Source organism: Melanostigma gelatinosum (genome assembly GCF_949748355.1).
Source record: "Melanostigma gelatinosum genome assembly, chromosome: 14".
Lineage (NCBI taxonomy): Eukaryota > Metazoa > Chordata > Actinopteri > Perciformes > Zoarcidae > Melanostigma > Melanostigma gelatinosum.
In genome coordinates this window covers 15,415,483-15,427,211 of record NC_136647.1, presented here as the reverse complement: position 1 = coordinate 15,427,211, position 11,729 = coordinate 15,415,483, and positions in this window count along the sequence as shown.

The following is an 11,729-nucleotide window of genomic DNA, read 5'->3' as shown; positions in this document are numbered from 1 at the left end:
AGCGGTAATAGAAATGCAAGCTCTCTTGCATTTAGTGTCTTTTAAATAAGACAAATAAGAATAACACTAAAAGTATGTGAAGACTCAAATACGCTATCACTGCAAATTCTCACTTAATTCGGACAAAATTTGCAGCCAGTGTGGTAACAGTGCATGCTGTACAACGACAACTTCCTGGGTTCGATGCCAGATTTGGGACTTGTGTTGCATGTCCTACCCCTTTGTTTCCCCCAATTCTACACTGTCCTCTGTCAAATAAATCAAAAAATGCCCCCCAAAAAAAACTTACCAGTATTGAAAATACATATTTTTTCTCTCTTACTAATTTGCATGGTGAACAACAAAAATGGATGGATTTCTCTTGTCACACTCCTTCCATCGCTCGACACAATACAGAGAAATCTTCATTCCCTGAACGAAATAATAATGATCAGTCAATCACACGGCGAAGGCAACACACGGATGAGAGTAGCAATCCCTGTTTAGAGAATTACTTATCAAAGACCAAACAACATGGCAACTCCTCAAAATCAAATGTTTGTACAAGGAAATAAAGACTATGACGGTAAAGAGAAAATTAAGTTCATATATAGTACACCGTTTATGAGGAATTATATCAAAAATATTGAAGATAAAGTGCGGAAATCGACATTTGTTTACATGGTTTACTGAACCGACACCTCACAGTCATGATCCATGCGAGTGAAACTTTGTGTCGCAGTGACTCACCTCCTCATCCTGCTTATTCAGATCAAGGACCTCAGTCATTTTAAGCTAGTTATCTGGAACCAATAGCATATGCAGTTTCTATTTGTGGGGTGACAGGCTAAAAGAATATATCTTATCACAGTTTCAAGAGTCTTCTTCATTCTAGTAGATGGTCATGCCATCAATTCGGGCAAATCATGAGTCTGCATTTGATGTTGGTGTTACATCGTGTCTCTACCACAGCTTTTTCTACCAGTTCCAAGTCCATTTTACAAACATAGAGAAATGAATCAAAAACAATTTGGATCTAAATTAGGATTTCAGTTAGATTTTCACACCAGCTACGTGGCGTCTAAATATTATAATGAAGTCATAGAAAGCAGTGTGCATGCATGCGACACTGGCGCAGAGTGACACAAGGAGGGATGACTAAAATAATTAAATTCCATTTTCAGCGAGCCTTAATAACTGTGTTATATTACTGGTGAACACGTGTGCTGCTTCGAGGCAAGCTGAAATGCATGATGAAAGAGACAATTAGCGCAATAAGAGGGAAACATATCAGCGAACCCAAAAGAGCAGGGACTGATTGGTGGATTTATTTTTGTCATGAGAGGCTGGCAAATTACATCAGTCCTTTAGACGGGTCCTTCTGAGCACCTCAGAACCCGGCTCCCATTCAACAGACAACATCTAAAAAGGTCTAATCTTGCCAGTCTCGCAGCCTGCAGTCAGGGAGAGCCTCTCCATTCATATGGTTTTTAAACTGCATCTGCGACACTAGAATCCCCAGGGCGTGCTCTCCACAGATGCTGCTGCCAGACTAGCTCCACCGTCTACTTTCCCTACTTGGAAGGAAGCGATATGCAGAGAAAAAAAAAAGAGCAGCGTTCTTTATATCCCTGACAGCTCATTACCAAACAGCAAACAACCGTGGCCCGGCATCACTGGCCAGCCCCCCCCCCCCCCCCCCCCCTCACTGGAGGAAGCAAAACAATAAAAAGGGGAGTGTTGACTAACTGGACCTTCAATTAAAAGATGCTTAGCTGCAGAGTGCGGAGGTCTGCTATATTTCGGGCACCGTCAGCTTCCACCAGTGTGGCATAAACCATTAAAATATGGATAAAGGGCAAAACCAGGTGCCAGAGACCGTCTGGAATATTAGATAAACGTGACAAATTTGGCACGAGCGTGGGTCCGATCATGGTTTTGCGCACTCACGTGTCCTCTTTTTAGGAAAAGGAAATAAACTAACAAGGGAACCGGGTAGACAGGTGGGAACGACTTAACAGGATTCAGTCCTGGCATTGTGAGATCACGGTTGTTTTTTTACACATGCACATACTTTGTTAAAACAGATTTTTCATTGTTTGGCCGGATACTATCAAGGTTAATTATCCATGTTCAAGTAAAGCCCATAAGTATAGTAAAGTCTGCAGAAACAACTGTAATCCCTGTGGTTACCAAGTTGTATGTGTTCTCACAATATATTAATATGAAAATGGGACCAATGATTCGGAGGAACCCAGCAGGAAATCTGCAGTATGTTGCATGTTTCGACTGGTGTATTGTTCCCTTTTGCAGTTGACTGGAGTTAAATGGCTACGGTCTGTTCTCCTCGTGTTTTTTATTTATTTTTTATTTTTTTATTTTTCAGGGACAATGCACACTAATCAACAGTTACACTGTAAGTGAGCCAGAGTTAGCCAGAGAGGCTAATTTCCATCTGCTGTCCCCGGCCAGATGTTTCAAGGCAGCCTAAAATAACAAAATCTCAAATTGAAACGGAGTTAAAATTCATAGAGAAACAGACAGCAACATACAGACAAAACCGAAACACAGCAAAAGAAAAGTGTACGACATTAAAGCAGAGCAGACAGAAGTTTTTCTTCAAATACTGTAATCTCCTAGTTCTTTCAAATATCACATTTAAGTTGAGCTCTGATTCAACCTATAAACCTCCATCTGCAATGTTTTAAAGACAAAAAGATATTTCGTCCTCCTGTAGTTTCTCAGGTCTCTAGGGTTTTGGGGGCTCAGTGATAACTTAAGTGATGCAGTTACAGGTAAGAAAACTAAATTGACTCCTCAGACACTGTAGGACATTGGAGATGTTACTGGCCTCGGGTAGTGTGGACTTGATACGACATGCTTGAAGTTACTGAGAAGCAAACATTGGAAGACCCGCAAAGAATTCTTGTTTGTCAGTGGACTCTGCCAGGATCCATCTCGACTTCAGAAAACAGTCCCGTCTGCTAGTTTTGGAAGTAGGTCAGTTTTTTAAGACCAACACGAGCAAAGATTCTCTTCACAGCTTTGAGCAAGGATCCATGGCTGTACCGTTTGGTTTATTGAGTAACATTTTAAAATGATGCTCATTAAGGGAAATCCCTTATTCTTCCTCCACCTTAAGAAGCAGGCGGCCTGGGATGTGCTGTGGGTGTACCTCACAGCATGGGTGAAGGATGCTCGGCTGAAAGTGAGTCAATACTGATGCTGCACTAATTCACACTGGTCATATGGAGAAGTAGAACAAAACAAACCGATCATGTTCAATTTTGACTTTTGGTCTATTTAAATTCCTTTCCTGACTAAGTATTGTGATAAAGTATTCAAAATACAACCTGCATGACAAATGACGCATGTGTTCTAATTTAATCACAAATGACTCATAGGCCTCTTTCAACACCAGTCACACAACAGTTGTGTTTTTTTTAAATTACTGATTGTTAAAAACGCTGTTTTATTAAAGTCTGTACGGTAATAAAAAAGCATTTTTTTCTGTTTTTTGTTGAATGAGCATCCACAATGTGGGCCAATGTGAAGAATTACCAGTTGGCTTGGAGAAAAAACCCCAGATCCATCTCGTTCACAATGCATATTCATGTGAATGCAGATGGAAATCATAAATATATGCAAATCTGCTTAAGGAACACATAAAAGTGTTCTGTAGCTGAGTATATTCAAATATTTTTGAATGCATATACAAGACATCACATGAAGTGATGTTAATAATTGCTGTTATTAAAAGATACAGATTGTCTGCTCTGGACTGATTACGACATGCTTCTCACATTCGCACAGTTCCCAATCTTGTGGTATTGTTTAAACTAATGTCCTGTTAATACGAGGTTCAGGGAATCAGAAGAGCCCATGAAAGTAATCTTGGTGTAGTTCCAGTCATTGGTTCTCATCTCAGGCCTGGGTGTCTTTTTTTGCAGCATCTCTTCCTTTCGGCTTTCCGCCTCTTTAGCTCTCCACACAGTCTGTTTACCGGCATTCAACCCAAGCCTGCTCGGACGTGATTGGTCAACACTCCTCTGCAGATTCTCCCTATTAATGCAGAATATGTTTATAGAGACTATCGGGAGAGTAATGTTCATCAGATTTCTTTTTTTCTTTTTGGGGCCAATGCTCTATATTGAATACAGAGCATAAGGGGAATGGAGAAAAAAACCGGTCGGGATGTAGAGGGCTGTGGACGTAGAGCAACCAGGATCGATGTTTGGAAGAAGATCTAACATAATCGAATACATTTGGTCATGGATTGAGTCTTCAAGATGCATATGTCAATTAATGCCATGCACATCTAGCGCATCTATGTCATAACATAATTTACGCAGCAGAATGAGGCCATTTGCATGTGTGTGTGTCTGTTGAGCATCTAATCTGCATTTTGAAACATCTCAAGGTGCCTCATTTCTTAGACCGCATGCATATGAAGAGCAAAGTGGTTAGTTACCTCCGATTAGATGCTGACTGTCTACATCAGCAGGCAACAGTCCGAGTTAAATCAGGAGTGTGTTGAGACCGGAATTTAAACAGTATTTCATGACTTCTGTGTGTTTGTTGTCACCAATACACTACTGTGATAGTTGCATGCATCGTCAGCATGAGATGCATGCCTTCACCCTTCATGTTCCAAAACTCCCACCCATAAATCTTATGAACTCATGTTTGAATTTCACTTCACAGCTTCACAACAGCTCTAATATTAGCAGGAGACTTTATTTGCCAAAGGAATAGCCGCAAGCAAACATCTGACCATCTCATTTGAATTAGCCTTTACTTAGAGCTGGGCTTATCTCCAGCTGGTGTCATGGACTTTTCTTTTTTAAATGTCTGAAAATACCCTTATTTGAGAGACATTAGATGTTAACATGATGTCTAGCCCAGTGAGAATTCAAATAAGCCTTCAGTATTGAATATAAAATCAAACGGGGCAGTTGTTGGGTTTTGAATATTGGTCTTGTGTGCTCCATGCTAACAGTGCATTATTTAAATCAGCTCTGATCTGCAAGCTGCAATGAGATGTCTGATATCTTATGGTTCAGCAATTTATTTTGCAGACTAATTCTCGATCAAAAAAGTATCAATATTAACTACCATCTCCTTTCACATAAGCCAATGAGATTTTTTTCTATTCAAGTTCAGTTGGTGAGGGCATTTACACGGCTCAGCGTAATATTCAAGTTGCATACAGTATATGGATGTGGACATCATGAGCAGCAATATATTTTAGCGTCATATTTCACTCACCTTGATACATGTTTTCAGCAGTTTGTTTGCTACATGAGGACATGATGACACCTGAGATAGTGTCCTCAGTAGTGATAAGCCATATGTTTGTTTGCTGGGGTATGTTAACATTACATCGGAACATTTGTTTAGGAAAAAAAACTGAATTTTACAAGCATCATTACACACTCACGTTCTCATTTATCCTAACTCTGTGAGGTAAATTAGGGGGAAAATGAATAGTGGACCTTTGAATTGTGCCATTTAATAGTTTCATGTGGACTTTAGCTTGGGATTAATGGAAGTGAATATTGGAAATGGACAATATCATTGTGACTCTGCCTTGTTATGAAGGTCTAGGACTCCTTAGTCTTTATCATATGTTGAAATGAAATTGAGTACATAGTTGCTCACCTCCTCTGCAGATTTCTGTCTCGTGTTTCAGCCTCTGTCCGTCTGACGTCATCTGCTCAAGTCAGTTTACCCACCATTTACCCACTGTTACACGGTTCTGTTACACAGAAGAAAATTGACTGACGGTCCCTTTGTTTCTTTTACCTCTATTCACATTCAAACAGTACATTGAAGTTATGAATGAAATATTAACCCCAAATAATCATCTTTTGATCTGCAAACACAGAATATAGGCTTTTGAGCGCATCAGCAATTATAAGAATAAAGACGCTAAAATCAGCTGCAGATAACTATTCTCTTTATTGTGTTATAATGTAATGGGACAAGCTTCTGACATTTGAAAAAAAAAATACATTTTTTATATTTCCCTAGGCTACAATAATGCACCATTACTGATTGTGAAGTATTCCACTTCATTGCTTTGAAGACACCTACTCACTGCATTGTACACTAAAGGGCACCGATTATGATGACAAGTAGAACCATCTGGTGGTTGTGTGCCTCCGTCAACCAGTCGAGTTGCAGTTTACATCCATGTCTGTCCAAAATGTCATCACTACTTCATTTTATCCTATCAGATATTCCCGAAAGTGGCCTTGACCTTTGACCCCCAAAATCGAATAAATTCATCATTGAGTCTAGGTGGACATTTGTGCCTACTTTTAAGAAATTGGCTCAAGATTTGCTCCAAAATCGAATCACTTCTTCCTTGTGCCAAATTTAAAGCACTCCCCCGAAGCCTTCCCGAGACAACGTATTCATGGAAATGGACCTGACGTACGTACGGATGGACAACCTGGAAACATAATGCCTCTGGCCACCCACCCAGAGTTGTTCAGATTAGAGGGTGTTAACATTCTCTCTTGTTTTTAAATAAAGATTTGTCCTAAAAGGTTGATTCTCAGCATTGGCCTTGCGAGGTTCAGGGCTGATTTAAAACAATAAATTGTGTGTTGAGCCATTTTCAAACCCTGAAATGGAAATTTGGTGGGAAATAATAACTCCAGCATTGATGTGTTTTATCACAGTGCAGTCATTCCATTTAGTTTACAGCTCAAAAAACACTTTAAGTGTGAAGTACCTGATCAAATACATTTTTCACTTTGATTTTTGCAGCATCTGGTGCTCTTTACTGCTTCCTCGCCAAGATTTGCTTTTGTTTCTCACACCAATCCAAGTGTGAGAAGACAAGTGATGCACTTCGGAGCTGCATCCATCGCATATCGAGTGTAGATCCCAGCACGTGGGCAGCTTTGCGTCAGTCACTGTTTTTTATCCAATCCATACTGTGTGTTGAGACGGATATTGTCTTCATATGTGTGAAAACATCTTAGAATAATGCCACAAGCTTTGGTCAACAAAACAAATAAAGTCTCGAAAAAGATGGACATGAATCTAGATACGGTACACCAGTCAGTTTGTCCTCAAATATAATATATTTGGCAGACAACCCAAGTAGATTTGCTGCCACCCATTTCTGTTTTTTTTGTACTTTTATCTGCCTGGCAATGCAATTGAAATTGCAAAATCATTGTCTATCAGAATGTGGACATTCAATGCAAATGCTGTGCTGTATTGCTGCTGATTGCAGTTTACTGCAGGGATTCTTAACCTTTGTAACTTTAAACCTCGTGCACCCCGCGAGATCGCCGCCGTCCTCGATCCCCTCCCCTTCCGTTCGTACGGCTTGCTTCCACAAATTACGTCACAAAAAATGGCCGTGTTTGGTATCCCAGCATGCCCCAAATCATCATCTTTGCAAAGAAAACATCTATTTTCTTTCATTTCTTATGGATTTTGTCACAAACGGAGCCCACATACACACTGTCTAAAGTCACCATAACCGCTGCAAGTCGGATCTTGCAGCATTTCGACGGAAAAAGACACATTACAGACCCGACAATGTGCTAGCAGATGTTACCATGGAGCTACTGCCTTCAGAAAACGCGAGTACTTATCGTGCAAACCTTGACTGTTTCTTACGTAAGCCGTTAATCAATGTATGACCTTTGCATAAATGAGCTACCGGCATACTCGATCGTGCGCTCTGTATCAGCCATTACGCACAGCAAGTCTTGACTCACACCACGTCTTCGACTATATATCCATAGTTCTTGCAATTTACAAAGGCTAAAAATAAAAGGAATATGATATAATGTCAAAATATAAAGGGAGAAACACCTTTAGTGTGTCAGAATACCATGTTTTGGTTACCATGTGTCCATTTGGATCTCCAAATATCCTTTTAGAGCTCCGCCTGGATCTCTTCAGAAACACTGTAGAATGGTCATACTTTGTCCAATCATCTTCCAATTTGAGGCAGTTGTTCACTGATAGTGTAGTTACAGCCCTATTACCTGTACAGATACAGCCACAGGCAGTTATTGATACTGAAAGACACTTTGTATTTTAGGCGGACAAAAATCTTCAATTTTTACTGACTTCAAAGGCCTGATCTGTATGACCTACAGGTTTTCTGACACTTCCACAAGGAACCGTTCTCGAAAGACGTCATTGATGCATATAGTCAGAGTGGTTCAGAAGCTACAGCCATTTTTATTTGGGTATGTCATCTTTGGCGGTTTTGCTCCAAAATAGGGTGGAGTTGGAAAAGGTTAAGGCCCACCTCTGATTGTTTAAAAAAGAAAAGAAATCAAAGGACCACATTCAATGCTGAATAAATTAAAATAATACTAACCCTAACCCTAACCCTAACCCATGACAAAATAAAGGAGAAAAAATAACCTGGGCTGTACGTATAGGTTATGCCGCTGTCAGCTATAATGAAAACAATTTATATTCAGCTTACTAGGGCTTTATATTTGACATTCAAAGCTTTGATTTAGGTTTTCGAATGAAGCTTTGAATGTCTGTCGTCGTATTTTATGACGCCGTCACTCTAAAAAAATGATTTTGTGTTATTGTGGTGATATAAATATAATTGATGGTGCTAGGTGGCTGCTAGACCGCCCCAATAACTCGTGCCTCCCTTTGTGTATTTTGACAGCAGTGGAAACATTGTTTTTGAAAGACCCCAATGCCAACAAATAGGGAATATTCCGTTAGATAATTAGAAGATTGACTGAGCGCCGCATCGCTCGAGATCGAGCGAGAGAATATGGACTATTGCTATCAATGTTTCTGTCAGTTATTAATGATAATTATTTGAATGTCAACATCATGAATGAATATTCTAACTGTTCGGTACAGCCATACTGCTTACCGTCACCCATGACTGCCCGCCATCATCAATCCAAATGTAATGTATTTGGGGTCGAATATCCTCACCATATACTTTGGATCCCCTTTACTGGCGCGGGGTTGTCTCACTTTTTTGTTTCAGAAACTTTTGAAAGATTGCATCACTGCATCTGAGCGAATGTTAGCTAGCTAACAGTGGCAGAAAAAGATTGTCTACTTGATGCTGTGTCATGATTGGCGTGGTTGTATTCAAACCTAACTGCTCCTTAAAATCATGCATTTTTTTAGATTATTGAGCACATTTAGATGTACAAATAACTAGCTTTGTTTATTACGGGGGAAAAAATGTTTCATACTCTTAATCAAACTATTAGGTAGTACCTATGTGGGCCACTAGATGGCACACTAGTTGAGAATAGCTGGTGGATATGTTTAACTTGATTTTATGGAAGTAAAACAACAATCTCAGTCCCAATCTCCGTTGGTCAGTCTTGGGACAAGTCTCGCTTTACCTGATATATTTTCAAATTGACAGAACCAGACAGCCATTTTCATAAACATATGCACCAATTACAAAATCCATTAATATCCATCATGTTCTGTCATAAATCATATAGCTGGTCAGCCAGTCTGACTGTAATTACTGCTGAGCAAGAAGCAGAAGTCTGTGATTAGGTTTAGTCATTATTTCCCTCCATGTGATTAATCTCAGCTTTGAAATAATAAATGGAGAAAATGAACCAGTTTTATGTCAGTGCGTTTGTAATTGTGAATTTGAGCATGACGTATTATGAAGCCAAGTTTTGACAGGAATCAGTTTCTGTCAGTCTCTTCTCTCCCACTCCTCTATGTCTGTGACAAATACAATGATCAATGCTTTGCCATGTTGTTGTTTGTTTCAGAGCATCTAAAAATATCATGAAATGAACTGCCAAATAGAAATCCAACCATTTCCCTGGGTCTCTGTTCACTTTAAAGTATTTAAAATACTTTTGCAGAGAAATACACCAATGAGAAAAATACACAATATAAAACTTTGGTTTATTAAAATTCATTCACTTCACTTGTATCTAAAGATACATCGACATTAGCACAGCAGTGCCGATAAGAAGCAACAAATAGTCGTATATTAACCTCAGTGTATTGCAACAATCTTTCTATAAGTGTGGGTAAACCCACATCATATTAATTCCCCGCTTTGTGTGAACTCATTAAAGCAATTCTTTCAGCTCTCACTGAAATGACACGCGCTTGCGTGAATTGTACGTGAATCACACTTTGCCTTCAAGCTTCAGTGAGCAGGGGATATCTTAAATACTAATTGTTAAAGGTTCATGTTCTTGCCACTTAGTACCAGGAAATCTCATTTGGATGCTGTGAAGCCCATTCCACAGAGGACCTAATTCTAATTTCATTTCTCATCATTGCAGATATTTGTGCATTTTAAATCTTATTGATCTGTTCGTCCAGCAATTTCTCTTCATTATGAGAACAATCAGATTTATCAAGGCTGCATATATGAGATTAAAAAATATCCCTCACCTTCCAACGGCAACACGTGGGGGCCCTTTCTTATGAACAGCACTGGCTCCCAGACAGCACTGACTAATGTCTTCTGGCACACAGTATTTTAGGGAAATCAATTTTTTTGCACGATAACTAGCCCAGGCAAGAATCTGCCCTGTGGAATGAAGGAAAGCGTATTACTTCTAATGCAAACCCTATTATCAAAGACACACAGTCATACATTATTTAGTGAATGTCAGTTTCACAAGGCTGGTTCAAAAACAAACATGAATTATTCATCCATACCCAGAGTTTCTTCTTTTTAAAGTAATTCATATTGAGAACAATCAGCTCATCACAAATCAAACATTGTGCCTTCTTATCTAATGAAGCAAACAATGATTGAAATGCTTTGCCTAATGGTTGTTCAACGGTGGTGCTCATTCACAATGAAGGGGGGAATCCTGCAGGTTTATTGATTCAAGTCCAGGTTAAAGGTTTGGCTATTATTCTGCAGCTGAAAGGGGATCACCCTTTGTTCGCCTGGAGATCAATGAAGAGCCTGCAGCTATAATTACCATGAAATTAATGATGTTATTATTATTATGGCATTAGCTGGTGAAAGTGATTGTATAGTGCTATCAAACGCATGTCACCCTGAAACATATAGGCACTGTATCAATATATCCCTCCCTTTTTGTGCAGTAATATATACCAGCGCCCACAATGTTGGATTGTTTTGTACCAACTTTGAAATTCATGAAGCTCGACTAATCATGCAGGTGACATGCTTGTCTGATTATATTCATTTTCTGGATTCAGTTTCAGTAAAAACAGGTATCACAGTAAACAGTCTGTGCAGCTGGCGGTGCAACTGCTCGTCAAATCTTTACACCAACTAGCAGCTGTTTGCCTAATTGTCCCAATAGGCAGCCCTTGATAATCAACAATCAGGATCACATGACCGGCATTTTTAGAACGCAATGGGATTTATAATTCAAAATAGTTACAATTCTTGATTTATCTGGCATGGCAATTATTGGTTTTGCGAATATGAATTATTCACGGGTTTTCTGAGTCACTTTGCTTTCAATTCCACACACTGACATTATTCTTGGAAATCTGTTCAAATAAAAAAAACAAAGATTTATAGCAGCTAGCAGTGTCTAAATGGCTTGTCAAATTGCTCTAACTGTTGTCTAAATGTCACAGGCCACAATCCAGATGCCGATTCATTCACTCAAGGCCTGGGGGGGAAGCATGATAAAGGTTACAATTGTCAATTATGTCTGATAAAGTTTGGAATGGCAGATTTCCTATCTCTGCACAGTTGTTCCATTGAAACATATGCAGAGAAACACTGGACTGATCACAGCAGCGAA